General features: G+C 44.9%; 1 protein-coding gene and 1 long non-coding RNA gene across 2 annotated transcripts in view; one reads left to right on the top strand and one right to left on the bottom strand.

Annotated features, from left to right (window-relative positions):
- Sv (paired box protein shaven) overlaps window positions 1–17,642 on the bottom strand; it is a 120,567-nt gene extending 102,925 nt beyond the window's left edge. Inside the window, exon 1 of the mRNA XM_071705948.1 lies at window positions 16,320–17,642. The gene's annotated coding sequence lies outside the window, so the exon portion shown is untranslated. The remainder of the gene's footprint in view (window positions 1–16,319) is intronic.
- LOC139772342 (uncharacterized) overlaps window positions 1–17,871 on the top strand; it is a 149,771-nt gene that overhangs the window by 116,506 nt on the left and 15,394 nt on the right. The window lies entirely within an intron of this gene.

Raw genomic sequence — 17,871 nt, 5'->3', positions numbered from 1 at the left:
CGATCAAGAACCGCCGATCGAGAGGAAGGAAACGAGAGGTGGCGAGGACAGCAGAAAAAGAAAGAGAAAGAAAGAAAGAAACATCGTGACCAATCTGGATACCGTGAAACGTCTCATTCATAAATAGGGACGCCTAGGTACCTATATCGAGTGAAGATGGTGTTACATATACGCGTTCGTCCGTTCGTGTACACGGTGCGGGACGTGTACAGGTGTGTACAGGTGAAACGTCGATGCGCCTAAACGCAGGAAAGCCCGATACTCGACGGATCGGTTATGCCCGACGGAGACGAATCGATTGCCGGTCGGCGTGCCGCGGAGTAACTGGATTCGTGGATGATGACCGACTTTGTTCACCGCGCGCCGATATGTGGTCTATGATCGCGTTGCCCAGGTCTCCAGGAAGAACGCCCGGCCTCGGGTGTTGTCGATCATTTCTGTTATTCCACGATTTATCGGCCGCGACCGGTTATTTTCGCGAATAGGAGGCATTCGGATCTGTGGCAAAGTTATCCCTACCAGTGCAATCTAAACCCATTTTACGATGCCTAACATCATAGGATAGCTATCGTCTAAATTTCTCTTCTCTCATATTTTCCATATCTCAAAATCTTTAAGATCTAATTTTCATCCTTTGGTCTAGCTAAAAATAATACACTGTAAATAATGGAAGAATTTTCTGTATTTAGTAATAAATTTCAAAACAATAACTATTGGCATCATGCCATTATATTGTGAAGAATTTCTATCATACGTAAATAAAAACAGATTCTTCACTCTGCTGCTACTCTTTTTTGTGATATATCCGACCTAAATTCTTCGATAAGTTTAAAGAAGGTCGACTCATTGTACTTGGACTCATTCTAACGAAGAGGCTGATTGGCAGGGTACTCTTTCGTCGGCGACTATCTTCGAAGAAACAGTCATTTCGCGGAAAAGTGAGAACCCCGAGATCAATTGCATCGGTCGGTTCATCGAAGATTCTTCTTTTCTCGTCATAAACACGCTAGCAAAACCGTCAGTTAGCCGCGACGAGATCGACGGCGAGTCGCAAGAAAGAAGGCGGGATGTCCGCCTTTGAACGGAGGCTTTCGGCATCCGTGAAGTGTCGCAGTCGAGGTAACAGTTCCAGCGCGTTATACGCGTGGCGCGAATTCGTCACGCGGCCAGAAAAAAAAGATCGATCTCATTGCTTTCGCCGGTCCTTTCACTATTTTATAACTTGTAGTTATAGCGATCCTTTTTGAAGCGCTGCTACCTTTTTCATGACGTGAGAAAAGGACGCATGCCAGTTGGGTAGAAAAGAGTATAAAAACTTCTGACAGGTAACGACTTAAAATTCGAGATCTATCCCGTGTATTTTATCGGTTAGATCGATTATTCACCGCAGTTTTAGTTAACTCTAGTCTAGTGCCAAGCCGCGCACGCACTACGTCCATCTTTGAGTGCAATTCCGCGTTACACCCAACAGCCCGGAGCTTACGTCGTAAACGAAATAAGCGCTTCTATCCATTGCGAGGGCGTCCTTCGCCCGGCAATCCCGCTTTTCCGTACACACAAGCACGTCCGCGATTCGCGCAAACACGAGCGCGCGCGATACATACGTGCACGAACGAACTTACGCGCCGTCGCGTCGACGCGCACGTGCAGCGATGCAGATGCACGTAGATCGGTGCACACACGTGCGTTACGCTCCGAGTCGCGCGGATCGACCACGCCACCGCACCGGTTCACGTACGTGAACGCACGTGAACGTTCGTGTCGGATCCTCGAGATCTGTCGCCGAAGGCAGTCGACGTCCACTCGGCGGGTACCAGGAAGAAGTCCCGGTCCCGCCGGATCGATAGTCGAGATCTCGCGGGGCGCCTCGAGTGCCGAGTCGAAACAATACCCTAGACGCGCCGATTGAAGCGTTTTTCCGGGTAATCGCGGTGTATCACTTCTATATTATGACGTTACGTGTTAACGGTGCTGGTAGTTAACGCGTCTCCTATAACGTTATGCAGGCGAAAGAACGATCATCATCGCAGTTTACGCGTTCTGCGGCTGCTTTCGTAAAACTATAAAATGTATATAATGCTAGTAAATAGAAAATACAATATAGTATTATAACATTTATTAGCTGCAAGTGCAAGTTAAAATCGACCCCAATTTGTGCATCGTAATCGCTATTCGGGCAGCGCTTACTAAAAGTCAACACGATTAAAAGTCTATGTTGATTTGATTTTGCCGTAAGAGTGTGGTGTTAAACCAATATCACCGTTCACTCGTTTGTCGCACCAGGTTTTACACAGCCATGCCATTTATCTCTATCTCAAAGGTCGCGCGATCGGAGCGAACGCTTCTAGATGTTCCGCACGCTTTCGTGAACAGCCTTGACGGGTTGATTAGTCGAGAGAGATATCGCGGCATAAGTTCCACCGCGCGCGGAGTCGACCAGTATCTGTCTGACACGTAATGAGGCAACAACCTTGGGGAGAAGCGGGTGGCGCAGGAAGTCGACAAGGTTTTTATCGGGCCGACACGAGCGACTCATTGTTAGCCGGGCTTAACGACGAAACGAGTCTCTGATTCTCCCGGGGTCCCGAAATTCACTGCCATTAAATTCGCCTCTGCCCCGTTCCCGGCGTGTACCTTTTACTATTGCACTCTCACGAGTCGCGTCGCGGGTTCCCTCCGTCGCGTCGGGCCGGATGCTCCCAACGAACGTCGAATTCCTCTTTTTCCTGTCGGACGACTCGCCCGGCATCCGCCCGTGGCGGCGTAATTGAGGGAAAATTAAGAGTCGTATATTCGTGAGGTTTCCTCGCGAAGCGCGTGATTTGTCGTCGCGGTGAACACGATAGACGGAATAAAATTACGATAATACGTGAAGGTCGTAGATAAACGTCACCCTCCCTCACCAATGACAAATTGAGTTGCGATGCTAAGCAGGCGAACTTGCATGTTTTACAAATCGTAGGGTATATCGGTCTCCTTACAGCTGACTAGTGCTATACCGGCGTTGTAGTGGCGAAATCTACTGCAGCGTGCTGCAGCGACATTGACCTGCATTCTTTTGCCGCGCATTTAACACAAAGTACAACTGTGGTCACATATTTCATACCGCTGATAGGTAAATAAAGCTCAACAGACGCTATATTTAGCGTCAAGTGTATTCTGTAAAGACGGAATTTAGTATCTCTGTAGGACAAACACACAGCTCACGCATAACAATGCGTTATAACTGCGTTTTATTTTATAGTTGAAACCGGACTATTTGTTTTGTTGCTCGTAACTCAGGCTGTTTGAATCTCGACATAAAATTGATTTACGCGATTCATAATGTTACAATTACGAGATACGTCAAGGCAGACGTTTTTATCCGATGCCGAAAGTAACTCGGTAAAAATTGCTAAAATCGAGATTAAATATGAATTTGGCTTCTTTCAATTAAGTTTCGCGGACTTCAAAGATTCTCTAAGAATGATACCGCGTGTATTCACACGTCCGTCTACGAAAAATTCCAGAGTAACGTCCGTGTATGCCATCCGTACCGTGTACAATGAATCGTCGCTCGGCAGCGAGTTGTTTTATCACGCGCGGTAAGAATAAGGACGATCGGCGAAGCAACAGCGATCCGGGCAGGATATAAAGTCACTCGCGAAGTGAGCGCGACGTTTATAAGGTACCCGCAAACGATATATACACCGTGTTAGGGACACAAAGAGCTCCACCAAAGAGTATACACCAATGTGCATGCGCGTGGTTGCGTCGCGGTAATATCCGTGAATTACTGCCGAACGCCCCGTACTTCCCTTCTTAATTGGCGTCGCAAAGAGATTTAAGTTAATGCGACCAGCTGGCGAGCCAACTGCGAAGAAGTACTTCGGTTCACGAACGTTGCTCCAAAAGTCGGGTTTATAACATTGACTGCTTTCGCTACCTGGTATCGCGAGGTATGTACATTTTTATCTTCAGTACTTCATCTCGCTTTGTGTCTCGATTTTTATCTATCACTAAAGAGATAAATCTCAAGATATGAAACGGATCGGCAAAGTACGAATCATTCGCTATTAAGGTTGCGAGAGGAAGAATGACAATACGGACTGCAGAAAGAAGAAAATGCATGATCAACAGTGGTAGCCGACGGCCAGGGCGAGGTAGTTTACGTGAATCGATCTCTCGAAATCGTAGCTGTCGTTCGCGAATACAATGCGGGTGAGTCGCAAAGCCGCCCGCAAACATATTCGATCTGATCTGCGCGTGATATCGGCGGATACCTATGGGCTCGCAAATAATGATTGTTAAACAAGCGGCGCGCGCGGCTACAACTGACCATTTGGTGCAATGGTGCGTGCCGCAAGTGTTAAACTCGCGTTCAACCGCGCCTTGTTAAAAGCGCAGCAGAAAATTCGCGGCTGATATATAACGCCTGCGCGCGCGCGCGAACATTTACAATGAAATCCGATAACGATCGAAGGCATCCTTTATCATTCGTGTGGTGAAAATATATTGTAAATCGCGCAATTTCCGCCAAGAAGAATCACACAATGCCATCGAACGTTACGGGAAAAATTAATATTCCGCTTCTCGTCGCGTCAGAAATAATCGCAGCATCTTCTCTGAGCGCTGCGAGAGAGGATTTGCGTCATAGAGACAAAGGAACTTAATTAATATAACGTAATATAATAAAAGACTAACTTCTCTTTCTTCATCGAGCTCACACGTCGCTTTTTCTTTCACTAACAAACGCGAAGTGCGCGCATCGTCCGTAAGCAGATCGAATCACGCGCGCTTCCCCCTCAAGTCGTTATTTTCACGAGTCATTCCACAGATATCTTCGTGGTTGGTACCAAGAAGAGCACGCTCTATTAATTGAGCATCCTATCGCGACGTGCACTTCCAATTAGTCCGCCTTAACGCGTCGTGAGAACTTTTCTTGATACATATCGTCGTAGTTCTCCCCTTGGACATGCGTTCCCCGATTAACGAATATATTCGCATATCCTTGGAACGTCAGAGTTAGATAGAAAAGCGAGATCAATCGACAATGGTAATTACCACGTTCTCGACTCGTTTTCGCCGTCGCCACTCTTCCCACAAACGTCACACCTCACTGTCGTTATGCCAATCCCTGCCATATCTCCTGATTATTTCTACCGCTAACGGTAATGTGTAACGAACGTGAAATAAATCGCGGCGTGATTGATAGTAGGGAAGTCGTGCTCGTAACTCTCGGCAAACGAGAAGTCACTTCCTCGACAAATGGCATCTAATATATCATATCTGATAATTGGACCGTCATCATTATTGACTTATATATTTTACGAATGACATATTGTCCGTAGGATTAACCGCAATGATGATTGAATTGCGGAACGGAGAACGGACGCGAGTCAGTGTACCTATAGGAATCGCGAATCACGGGGATTCACGCTAACATTGTACTCTTCGTGGGCGATCGACGCCATCGTACGTGCCTATTCGCGAATCGTTGCTGCCCCCGATACGATGACGAGAGTAATCGATCGGCTATTCCCGGCGCGTAGGATCGCCGTTAAGACGGTTGGAAACTTTTGCCACACATGGTACGCGCGCGAGCAACAGGAGGTTATTTGCTAGATAAATCTCGGCCCGCCCCCTTGCATGCCGCACTCTCGCGATACCCGATCGACGGTTCGGCCGATCGACTGAGTAGACCTCATTCACGTGCCTTCACGAAGACCGTATGCCTTCCACCTTCCACCTGATACCGGCAGCGTGCAGGGAGGAATGGCCACCGATATATACCGCGCTTAGCATCGATGCCTTTCGAACAATTTTCGTCTACGATGATTTGAAACTCGTTGAAAAAAAGGATCGTCAACATTTAGAGAAAAAAAAAGAAAGGAATGAAAACGGTCTACGTGGTCGAGACGCAACAGTCCGCTCTCCGTTCCGAGTCGGTTCGCCGTTTTTGCATTTTTGCATCTTGATACTTCCGGTTCTTTCTCCGCCTTGCCATATTCGGCCAGCCGAATTGGAGCGTGCACCGAGTAATTTGCGGACCGGCTTAATTGCGCGGCTTGTTAACGCGTGTGCTGAGAAACGCGTGCTGCGTTTCCGAGGATCTCGCTGATTAAGGGTTAAGCAATCGGCTGCGATTAACGGTGAGATTAAAAAAAATGGTGCGAAATTGTTTAACCCTTTCTCAGCTACGGGTACGAGTAATGTTCTCCGCTAAATGAATAGCTGACTCGTTAGGAGGGCTCGCGGAGGACTCGCCTGAAATATTCCGGGGACCGCAAATGTCCTGCAATTTCGCGCACGCGATGCACCGTGGTGGGATTGCACGAAAAAAGAAACGAGGTGTCATTCCTAGAGCCCATCTGGCAGAGTCTCGGTCACGTGCTAAGCCGATCTTTCTCCAACGGCCACGTTTAACGTACGCCCGTATTTCCAATGCATGCACCTGATACCCCACAATGTCGCACTTGTTGCACGCCCTAACATTACTCGACGCTAATTCGTATCCGTGACCGTTCGTTTTCTACGGTGACGCACGCACCGACACGGGAAATATCCGGTTATTTCATGGGGGTGGCAAAAATGCGCGGGGACACACGTCCCCTATACACCTGCTACAAACTACAAATGGTTTCGAGTTTTAGACGATGACGTGCGACGTGGAATTTGAGTTATTTCTTCCCGCAGCCGTTTATAATTATGCCTTTTTCGTCGCTATGTACTTTTGAATATAAGAATACTTAGAGTAGACAATTGTAGGGAGTCCATTTCGAAGAACTTTCGTTTTCCAGTGTCAATTATCGCGCGCTTTCAAATCGCTCGATAGTATTATTTTCCAATTTGTGAAACATTATGAAAAAAACTTAGGACGCGTACACATACACATACATATATGTATATATGTATTTAATCTTAGATCTATGATGTAAAGTTGTTTTCCATCGTATACGCAATCCGGTTGTCCGCGATCGAAAACGCAAACGCGATTGGCAAAGCCCTGCTTAAGTGCAGGATTGTGTATAAGATATACAGCCGTGTCGTCAACTCACCGGTTGATCGCCGGCTCTCGCTTATTACGCGTACTATTACACCCGCCAACACTATCGCAAGCACAATGTACGAGCCGCCGAACGGACGGCGGAATAGTTTCCCACGGAAATTTCCGGCAATTTGCGAGACGTCCCGACGTGCGTCTACGTCGTACCAAGGTCGCTTATACAAGGCGCCGTAACACTTTCTCGGTATGCACCGAGCGACGCCGAGGCGTTATACACAGTCTTTTTGAGCCTGTCTGAAGAGGATCCGCAAATTCATGCGAGCTCGAGAGAATAAATGCGCGCTGTCAACTCTTACAACTGCATATAAGTTATCATCCTTTTGTCCCCCGGGTCCCCCCCCCCCCCGCCATATTTCGCGCATTAACTAATTTTTACGCGTCATTAATTGCTTTATTGTACAACAAGTCATTAACCAACGTAATGCGTAGCTACTGTTTCAATCACAATACTAGAATGCAAGGTATCTTTTATGAGAAAATTTCGAGGAAAATTTCTTTTACGCTCTTTATGACTCGTCGTTTCTTCGCGATGTGTAATATACTGGTGACTCTTTAAATCACCCGGAATGACTGACGTTGCATTTACAAGTTGCGAGACAGCGATCAACCACCTTGTCACGAAAAACCGTCAAGTTTCGTGCGCAACAAGGGGTGCCCGAGGGTACGTTACTTCGACATCGTAAATAGTTTTAAATCGGAGCACCGCAAATATATCATATTTGACGTGCGAGCATTCCTCGTTGCGCCGCATGATGCATCGCATGCTGCCGCACCGCGAGTCGACACACACAGAGTGGGGTAAGGGAGAACATTAATTATACACGCAGTTCCACCGAGTAATATGCAAAATAATATGCAAAATCAGAAAAAGTATTTCAGATTTATTTTTCAACTTTATTAAAAAAAAAAAAAACTTATTGGAGAGAGTTGTATCTTTTATTTAAAACTTTATTTTTAAAAAACTTTATTTTAAAAAACTTATTGGACAGTTGTATCTTTGATATTTCATGCAATACGAACAATCGTTTGTAGAGTGATTTTTTTCGATTAATTTTCAAGATTTGTTTGCAATTTTGCTGAGCGAAAATATTGAAAAATATATGGCTTTGGTAAAAACTGAGGTAATTGACAGCGATCGCGCATTTACACATCAATTAACTATCTTCATTAAGCGACCAGTTTTTCTACATGCGGAAATGTTTAAAAATATTCAAATGAAATGTAAGATGATTGCTCTTTACGATCGTAATAACTTTTCATAATACGTAATACGTTAAGTATCTCCTTTTCTATTACGAAATCGTGTTAAGTTAACGCGTAGCTATCAAACGGCAATGATTTATGAGGATCGATCTGTCAGTATCTCTAACGCATAGCGGTTTTAGCCACTGTCGTTTAGCGCAACGGAACGTGTTTTACGATTAAAAACCGGTTGATAAATATTTGCGAACGGTACAAATATTGCCGGAAGTGGCGTTAAACATACAATAGCCAAGTGATTTTTTGCGACGGCGAATCTCTCGAAAATAACAAGTGGCGAAACGATGGGATTGCACCGCTTCTTTCCCTGATAATCTTCGCGAGCGATTCACAAAAAGTAGATATACATATATCCGCTGTTGGAAGAATCGATCGGAGAAATGCAGCACGTAAGATACGATCCGCTTGATCGTGCCGCTATATAACCGCTCATAATGAAAACACCTGCTTTAATTCATTATCATCCGATGAAACATGTCTGATTAAATCCTTAATATTATAAGACGAGTATATAAGCATTCCTTTATTTCTGCGGCGATGTCGGCAATGTGTAATAGTTTTGCGAAAAATTTCTCGAGCGACCATCAATGTTATGGCGATACGTTAAGTCACTTTATCTTTATGATATTGGCCAGGATTCGTCGCGTGATAGAGTTGTATATGTAGGAATTTAAGCATTGCGAAAGCATCCTAGAATCTAAGACGCGAAGAGAATTTAGGAGTAAATATTTCTTACCGTGAAATACTGCACGAAGGATCGTAAAGTTTTGCTCTCCTAGTAAACAGGGAGCGAAAGATCGATCATTGACAAACCAAACGACCGATTTGGAATACCTCTGATAGATTTACAGGCCGTAAATCACGATTTGGCGAGACAAAAGGTGAAAAAAACGATAGCCAGAACGTTAAAAGCTTATTTACAGCTCGGTGCAAAAGCGTCATCGCTCCCAATAATTCAATAAGCGATACGGCAGTAATTATCCCGCTCGTCCGATGCAATCGACCCTGATTGAAGTTAATCGCGCGGCGTAAGTGCGTATACAGATCAAGCGTAACGGCAAGAAAGTGTACACTCTCGTATCCCTGCTCTCTGATTGATACAGATGACTACATCCGACTGATGTGTGGAGTCGTAGAAGGAGATGCGCAAGAACAGGTTCGCGAGTACACGCGTCGAAGAAAAAAAAGGAGGACGAAAAAAGGATTCGAGCGATCGACATCACTCGAGTATCGCTAACAGGTGCGCCCTGAAGTTACGAGGTTTGCAGGCGAATAAATTTGAGGATTCGTTCAGATAAATAAAATGCTTCTCGAATATCTGTAACGGAAGAAGTTTAATACGGTCTCAGGGGGAGGGAGTATTCATAATCTTTGGAGATTTCCGATTGTCGTAAATCAATTTCTCAATGTACCGTATTAATGCTACGTTTCGAAACAAGTGTGATTGGCATTTGATCCAACGCAGCTATGTTTATAAATATTTAACAACTCGTTGGAGCGAATCGCTCGCACTTGTTGATTTAAGGTTATTAACTACAGAAGCGTAAGTGGTTAAATGGCATCTAAAATATGACGTGATAAATGGATTCTATGACTATGTATCCCGATCACGATCTGAAGCGAGAACGGAATTATCAACGGACACGCGTTACAAAGATATCGACAGTGTAATCGTCTCCTGTTAACGGTTTCTAACAAGTGAGTCGTATAAAAATAACCAAAAAAGTAGAGGCGTCTCACTAAATGTTAAACGACTGGTTACCTACCGCGTGATAAATGATTATTATATGTATATGTACGACTGCTGTATGTACTGTTCTACCGCGAGATCAGTAAACATTGAAAAAGACCGTGCATAATTGCGGATTGCTCAAAAACAATAATGAAAGTTGCAGTATTCAGTACAAAATTACGATGTGGATATAATTATTTTTCAAATATCACTTAACATTTCGCTTCAGACGACTTACGGATTAAAATATTAAATACTATATACCACACGTAAAGTTTTGCTTGATATTTTTTCATAATTAATTTTAAGATATAAAACATCGAATCACGCGCGTAGAGTGTATTTCTTTAAATTTTTTATACACCTTTACAAGTCAGTGGCCTATATGTCATTTTATGAAACGACAAATGTGCTTATCTTTTATTAGCTCGAAAATCCAGGAAATGTCAGCGGGTTCGATTTGGTTCGCCCGCTGTGCGATACTGACAGCAATGCCGTCATTTGGCCGAACTGTTTATGTTCGGTAGTGAATTAGAAATTAGTCGTTACGCATTTGCATACCGCACAGGTGGCTGGTCGGCCGGTTGCCGACTGTTTTCATGATAAAACGAGTTATCGCGCGAAAAAAAAGAGAGATTGTACGCGACGGCTCGCGAATCAGAACGCAATAAAGATTCATGAACTGTGTGTGTCGTGACATTATAATAAATGTATCTAAACGAAAAAGCCACGTAAGTTGATCGAAAATATAAAAGACACCTGTCGATTAGTAGTCGAGTATGATCGCCTACGCGACCTCTAGATATCGTTGCACACCGTTAAGGCGTAAATGAATCCCGCCCCGCTGGAAACAAAAACAGATAGAATAAAGCGACAGAAAATTCGCAAAGCAATATTCGCGGGACTCACTTGGCTAAGAAACTCGTACGTGCTTCACGGTGATTCGAATAGTGATTATATTGCGGTAGCGAATCCACGCTCGTCGGATCGGTTAAAGATTAAATGCCATTATTGTTAATCTGCAAAACCCGTGAAAATAGGGAAAGTTGGTAATTTAACGAATTCCATCTGCGTAGCAATCCTGAACCCGCGGCTCCAACCGCGGCGCGCGGCGCGCGGCGCGGCCACCTCACGCGGCGCGGGACCTCTTGACTAGCGGGTGGAAGCCGCTCACGGCTCTCGCGAGCTCTCGCTCTCGCGGCGATGGCTCGAGAGCCGCGAGTGGAATAGACGCGCATAGTGAAGAGCCCGGCGCGCAATCGGGGCCAGGTGTGGCGCACACGCACGGACACACGATTGCATTTGCTAACGCGCTCTCGCACGTACTCTCGAGCGAACGCGAGCGTGTACATACGCACCGCCGCGCCGGCCGCGGCCAACTCTACCCTATAAATAGATCCGAGAGAGCTACCTGTACCACGCGCGCGCACGGCAGTCCTGCACGCAGCGCAGCGCAGTTGTGAGACGTGGTGCGGCGGCTCCGTGCTGCGCACCACATGCGGCGAGAGCGCACGCGGCGCGACCGCCGTCGCCGGTTAACTGTATAACCACCGCGGCGACGACGACGAGGGCCACTCTGCAATTAACCACCCGACAGTCCGCTCTCGCTGGCTGATAAACAATACGGGAGAAGAGCCGGATAACCGCGTGAGGCAACCGCGCGTCGCCTCGCGATCGAGTCGATCATCATTCAGATTATATTCCGCCCGATATCTCGCCCCAGGTTCGTCGCATCTTCGATGACAGTCCGGGATCCTTAACGGGTCTCAACGGATTAGATGCCTATCAGGAAGCAGACGCGATCGATTCAATATCGATCGGTATATCGTGTCATATCCGCTGCTCATAAATTATCCGTAATTCTAACGATTATAGTTGATTGATTAGGAAAGGAAACTACCTACAACGGAGTCTGTAATAACGAATGTGAAATGATATGAAAATAATAATCCAAGTATGATGGACTATCCCTCGATCGTGTTCGTATCTATATCTGATAATACGCGCTACATATTTGTAAATCGCTTATACATTTCGATCATTTGAGGATTAATTAATCTTCGCATTCGCTCGCCAATTTGATAATACTATAATAGAAACGTTAAAACATTGACTGCAGTGTTCATTGGATATTTTACGCACATGCTGCGCCGATACAGTCTACAAAGTTTCCCGCGAGCATGACGTAAAATAGAAACATGATGACGCTTGCTCGATATTAAACTGCGATTTGAATGCGAGAGATTGACAAGCACTGCATTAAAATGATCGAGTTTTTGAGACAGATTATTAATCATTATACTCAAACCACATTCCGGACTATAGACTAGAGGACATAACGGCGCGATAGCTAATAGCAAGGTAGAGTCTTCGGCAGTCGCCGAACTGGGCGCGAAATACTTACGCGTGTAAGAAAGTATATAAACAAAAACGCTGCTAATGCTAGCGCGATCGTTATATAGATGGAGAATGTTACTCGCAAATGATTGCGTCAATGGCCGCTCATTTTGCAACACCGTAAATACTCAATACGCCTTGTACGCGCCGCATTAGAAGATAGAACGGACAGTTGGAGCTGTCTTATCCCATGATTGAATAAGTATTCATCGCGCGCTCCGCGCAAGTAATAGTCCTAAAAGTGGAAACCTAATTACATAGCGAGGTGGAGATGATAGTGTACTCTAGCTACCAATCGCACGACTTCTTCGCGAAGGTGAACGTTATCTCAATCGGATTGCGAGACGAGCGGAACGTGACGTGTTACGGATTCGCAGCGTCATCAGAGAATCGCGCGCGACGTGCACGATTTGATCGAGATTTCCGCGACAAAAAACCCGAGAACGCGTATCGAAAATAGAAATCTCACTGCATATCTACACAAGTATCGCGAGAAAGCCATCTGAGAAAGTCCAATCGATTCGGCTGCGTGCCCTGAATGTGATATATCCGAGATACGTAAATAAATAAATATATATGTATCTATATATATATATATATACCAATAATTGGATAACGAAAGATATAATTTTATGTTACAAAAGTGACTTCTCCATTGTATACGCGATTCTGTAAAATACTTAGTATTCTTGAGAGTGGGCTCGGTATATTCGTATAGTTTAGTTACCCAATTATATTTGTATATTAACTTTTCTCACAATCAGATGTCAGGACGATATATACACTGAGAAAAAAATTTATTAAACACAAAAAAATACATTTTTTTGAATGTGGTTGATTTAATTCTAAGAAATATTTATTATGATTAAAAAGATGGTTTTTAAATTTAAAGACATATTTTTTTAAATACATAAAGTGATTTATTAAATCAAGCACTTTTGTTATTCAAAAAAAGATTTATTTGATTTAATAGGTTGTAACATAGAAACTAATGAGTGATTTATTATCTTAATAAATTTTTTTCTCAGTGTAGATTATTAAATGATTAGATAGTTCCATTTGCGTTGCATTAACGTTGCTGCTCAATATTTTATTTGCGCTAATGGTGACAATCGCTTACGTTGCAACTCTGTCGCTGTCTCGAACGCGTCGTCATTCCTGACGCGGAGGAACTATTGAAATTCTCGATCGAGCCACTTGCACTTGTGAATCTGCGCCCTCTCTTCCTCGTAGCGGAATGAGTTGTAGGCTTAGACATGGAATGACGGTAGGAAATTATGCGGATGTCCAGCTGGGATAATGGCGCCCGCGACAAACCATCGTCTCTCAAGTACGATTGGCTTGAGATTCCGTCGAGTCTACGCTGACGGATGTTATCTGTGATCAATGTGTGAACATATTTACAGCATTGACATTCCAGGATAAAAGATCGTCGAAAGATGTGCCGAGAATGAAGTCGAAATAGAGATTGAATTCTAACAATGTGATCGGCTAGAAGATCCAATGAATTATCATTTGTCAAAGTAGAAAAAAATCAGACAAGAAAATAGGCAAGTCCTTAAGTGACAGATAAATTTTTTTGGAGGCAGTCTTCGGATCGCTATCAATGCACATATCGCTACTGTTGACAGATGACGTGCTATTATCGATTTTAATGATGGTTTCGTCTTCTATTAAAGCAGCACGAGATCATCGTCACCATTCTCAACTGTCAACCCATGTTCTCTTAACTGCCAACGACTTTTGGCTGACTTTAACGAGTGCCACCTGACGCCACAACTGCCCCTAAGAAGGCAGTTGTCTTCGGGTGAACGTACAGAGTGGTGGCAGTAGGTGAAAAACGCAAGGGTGGAAACATGGGGCAGATGCCGCTTGTGTACGCGATTAGAAACGAATTTTTTCGAATAATGGGCTGAGGGAAGACGGACGGGCCAGTTTGCATCAAGCCTGAACGCATCGCCGCCGATCTTATCCTTTTGATGTAAAGATATCGTTGTCGATGTTCCTCGGGAACCAATGTCGTTGTCAGGAATCAAACTTCTGAACTTTATACACAATTATTTACGTGGTCGATCCAATTAACGAGGACACGATTATATATAATAAGAAAAGTTTGATCAGCTCATCATATAAATAATGGCGATTCCTGGACACCTTATTACATATTCGAGGATCAATCGCGGGACATTGTCGAAATATCGTAGCACCGGTTCGGTTTATCGACGAATCTTGTCAGATTAATTCATGAGCCGACCGATTAATCAACGGATTACTCCGGGAAAAAGTGACATGCGCGATTCTTTGCATCTTATCGATGTAATAATCTAGTTCGATGAAAGCGATATCTTCGATAACGTAACAACCAGCGAACATATAATGGAAAGGGGCACGTTTGCCGAGGAATTAATTGGCAAACGGGAGTCCGGTCATCTTAAAATTAATAGAGCTAATTTTGTTTGAGTAACGCTCTTAATGCCGGCGGTAATGCCATCCATGTTTTACCGCTCTAACAAATAATTGCGACGCGATGATGATCTCTAATTTACCTGTGATTATATCGAACATACATAGTGCACGTACATTCGTGCATACGTATATTTCGTTGCGTGAGTGCGCGAATAGAATTCTAGAAAGAAAAGCAAGCGGACCGGAATGCAAAGTTCGCCGCCGACGGGGAATATCGGGAAAAAAGACCCATCATTTACTTCACTTCCTGATACATAGATATGTGCATCAGAAAGATCACACCCTACTTAAAGCAAAAGAACTACCAAATAGGATTTTTGAAATGTTATCAAATTGTATATAAATATCAGTTTTGCTATAACTGTCCGAACGGATTTCCTCGATTTAAAATTAGGCATACAATCCAGCGGCTCTGCCAGAATAAGAAAAGTACAACACCGGAAAAACTCTTCGCGCGGTAATTTATAAAGCTCCTACATATCCACCTATTTTAATTCTCTCAATCTCATTCCATACTTCCGTTCCCTAGTCGGCGTGTTGGCACAATGGAAGCCGTCGGCTTCGCGGATCGTACTCTTCTCCGCTCGAAAATCATGCCCGTCACTTTTTGCGCTGGGCAACTCGCCAGTCATTAGCCACGCCGGCAGATCTATCATTATTGCGTACGAGCGTCTATCTGTAATTGGCGAATGTAAACACAGAGTGTAACCCGCTGCGCGTGTATCGGTAGGTGGGATCTGCGTATATATGCGTAGTTTACGTACTGTTGACCACAGAATGTTGCCCCATTTACGATTTTCGAAGAAAGAATACCTATATAATTGTTCATGATACGTGACAAGTCGATCTATTATACATTTCGAATTTAATTAGCTTGAAATATAGTTTGTATTGGTTAAAAATTAAAAATGAAAATTAAACAAACGCTTAATGAAAAAAAGATTATTAATGTTAATTACTATGGGATTTAACTAAAACGAGAAAGATGAAGAAGAGAATGTACAAAAATCTAAATCTTTAAAAATTAGCCGATACGCTTGATTGCTGTGTTTAATACACATCTCTACTCCGTTCATAAAACTTAATAATATTCTCGGGAGAGATATAATGAAACGTTATTTCTTAGCCTGTTCGTCTTCCATTTATCACTGAAAGCAAGGGCAACTTTTCCGTAGTAATGAAGCAATATCTCTCTTAAACCCATAAATATTCAATATACATGAGATATCTCGTCCTTGAAGAAATCTAACAAATGCAACAAGACAGATTGGCCGAACGATCTGTGCCTCGTGACAGTTTTGCGCAATCTACCGAGTCGCGATAAATCATCATCGTCGGTGATAAGGACGATCCTCTATCGTAGCGTCAATGGGAAGAGTTACTTAGTCCAACGAGTCCAGCTTATCTGGCAAGCCTCACCTGAATATGAATAGCCTCGTCGTCGTCGTCGTCGTCTTCGTCGTCGTCGTCGTCGTCGTTGTCGTTGTCGTCGTGATCGTGGTCGTCTTAGCCGTCTGGTTATATCCCTCGGTTATCTCCTTGCCGGGCGTTGAAGTCTCTCGAAATTGCGCTCACTGAACACCCCGCGGCGGCTCACTTCACCGTTCGGGTGGCCCGTTGCACTGTTCACAGTGGTCTCTCATACCTGCACACGTGTAAATTGTCACCACCTAACGTGAATCCCTTTTTGACGACCTTGCTGACTCACAACTGCGAAAGTTTCTCGAGAGAAGTTTCAAAGTGACAAACACCGAAATCCTGGAACGATTCTCGAATGGTTCTCGATAATCTTGAAGAGAGCTTCAGGATTCCGATAGAATCATCGTCACCCTGATAACGTTGTAGCTCGATGCAGCTGGACGACGTGGTCAATCACCGTGGATCAGGTGTCCATTAAGAATACCCGGCTCGTTGGTCACCGTTGCCGTGCGAAACCTTCCGGATCGCTGATCCCGCTGATCGCGTGGCTGGACGCGTGGTGCTCACGGGTGGGGGTGGCGATGTATCGTCTTGGTGAGAGAGACCAAGTCACGGGTCTACGATATATCGGCTACGATTTTTGACGGAGCGGCAATCGGCAATCGGCAATCGGCAATCGGCAATCGGCAATCGGTTTAGTCGCGATTAGTTGTGGATCGGAAGTACACACGAATGTCGTGGGTTGCAGACTTCTCTCATCGAAATCGAACGGATGATACAAATGAAAACTTCTGTTTTCGTCACTCTTTTCCATAAACTCGTTCCGATCGGGTCGGTGTACCTTGAAGATAAGAGTCCTGCGATCTACCTCGGATTTTCCATCGTCGGGACAAGACGTCTTCTTTGGGTTTTAGGCTTTAGAGGATTCCAGGAAACATCCTCTACACGAATTGAAGAATACACTCTGAGCAGTACCAAGGCGTTCAGATCTACCAACGTCCGAGCGAAGTCGCGATTCGATTGTCGACGAGTGACAAAAGAGACGGTCAAGCCCCTTGAGCAAATCTGTCGCGAACGATAGCGTTGAGGATACCGAAAAGACAGGACACCTTTGCTTGTACAAGATTTCCCCACGTAAAAGTCCAAAATTTCGTCGCGGTCGATGGGTGACGACGCGGCGCGCCGATGCGTGATAGAGGGCGAGTAGCCGGGGGTCTTACGCGTTCGAAGTTGGGCCCGCGCGCGTAACGTCGTACCGGTCTCAACGTCGTCGTGTCTACGTTCGTCGTTCTACCTCGTGGAGCGTGCAGCAGGAGGCGTGCTGTCCCGGACTGGACTAGCCTGGGCCCCTGGAGTAGAGAGGGCCGGTCGCGCTTCACCTCCGCTTCGCCGACCTCCCTCCACCGTGCGCTGCGTCGCTTTAGGTGCCCCTCTCTCTCTCTTTCTGTCGGTCTAGCGCAGGGCCCTCTCCCTCTTACCCGGGGCCTTCGTGTGCCGTGGCGGAACGCCGCTGCTTACCTGTCTCTCCCTCTCCCTTATGCCGCGACCTCTC

This window comes from Temnothorax nylanderi, unplaced genomic scaffold (assembly GCF_030848795.1).
Source record: "Temnothorax nylanderi isolate EJ_2023f unplaced genomic scaffold, tnyl_v1.0 TNYL_tig0048_pilon, whole genome shotgun sequence".
NCBI lineage: Eukaryota > Metazoa > Arthropoda > Insecta > Hymenoptera > Formicidae > Temnothorax > Temnothorax nylanderi.
This window is presented reverse-complemented; position numbering and strand designations above follow the sequence as displayed.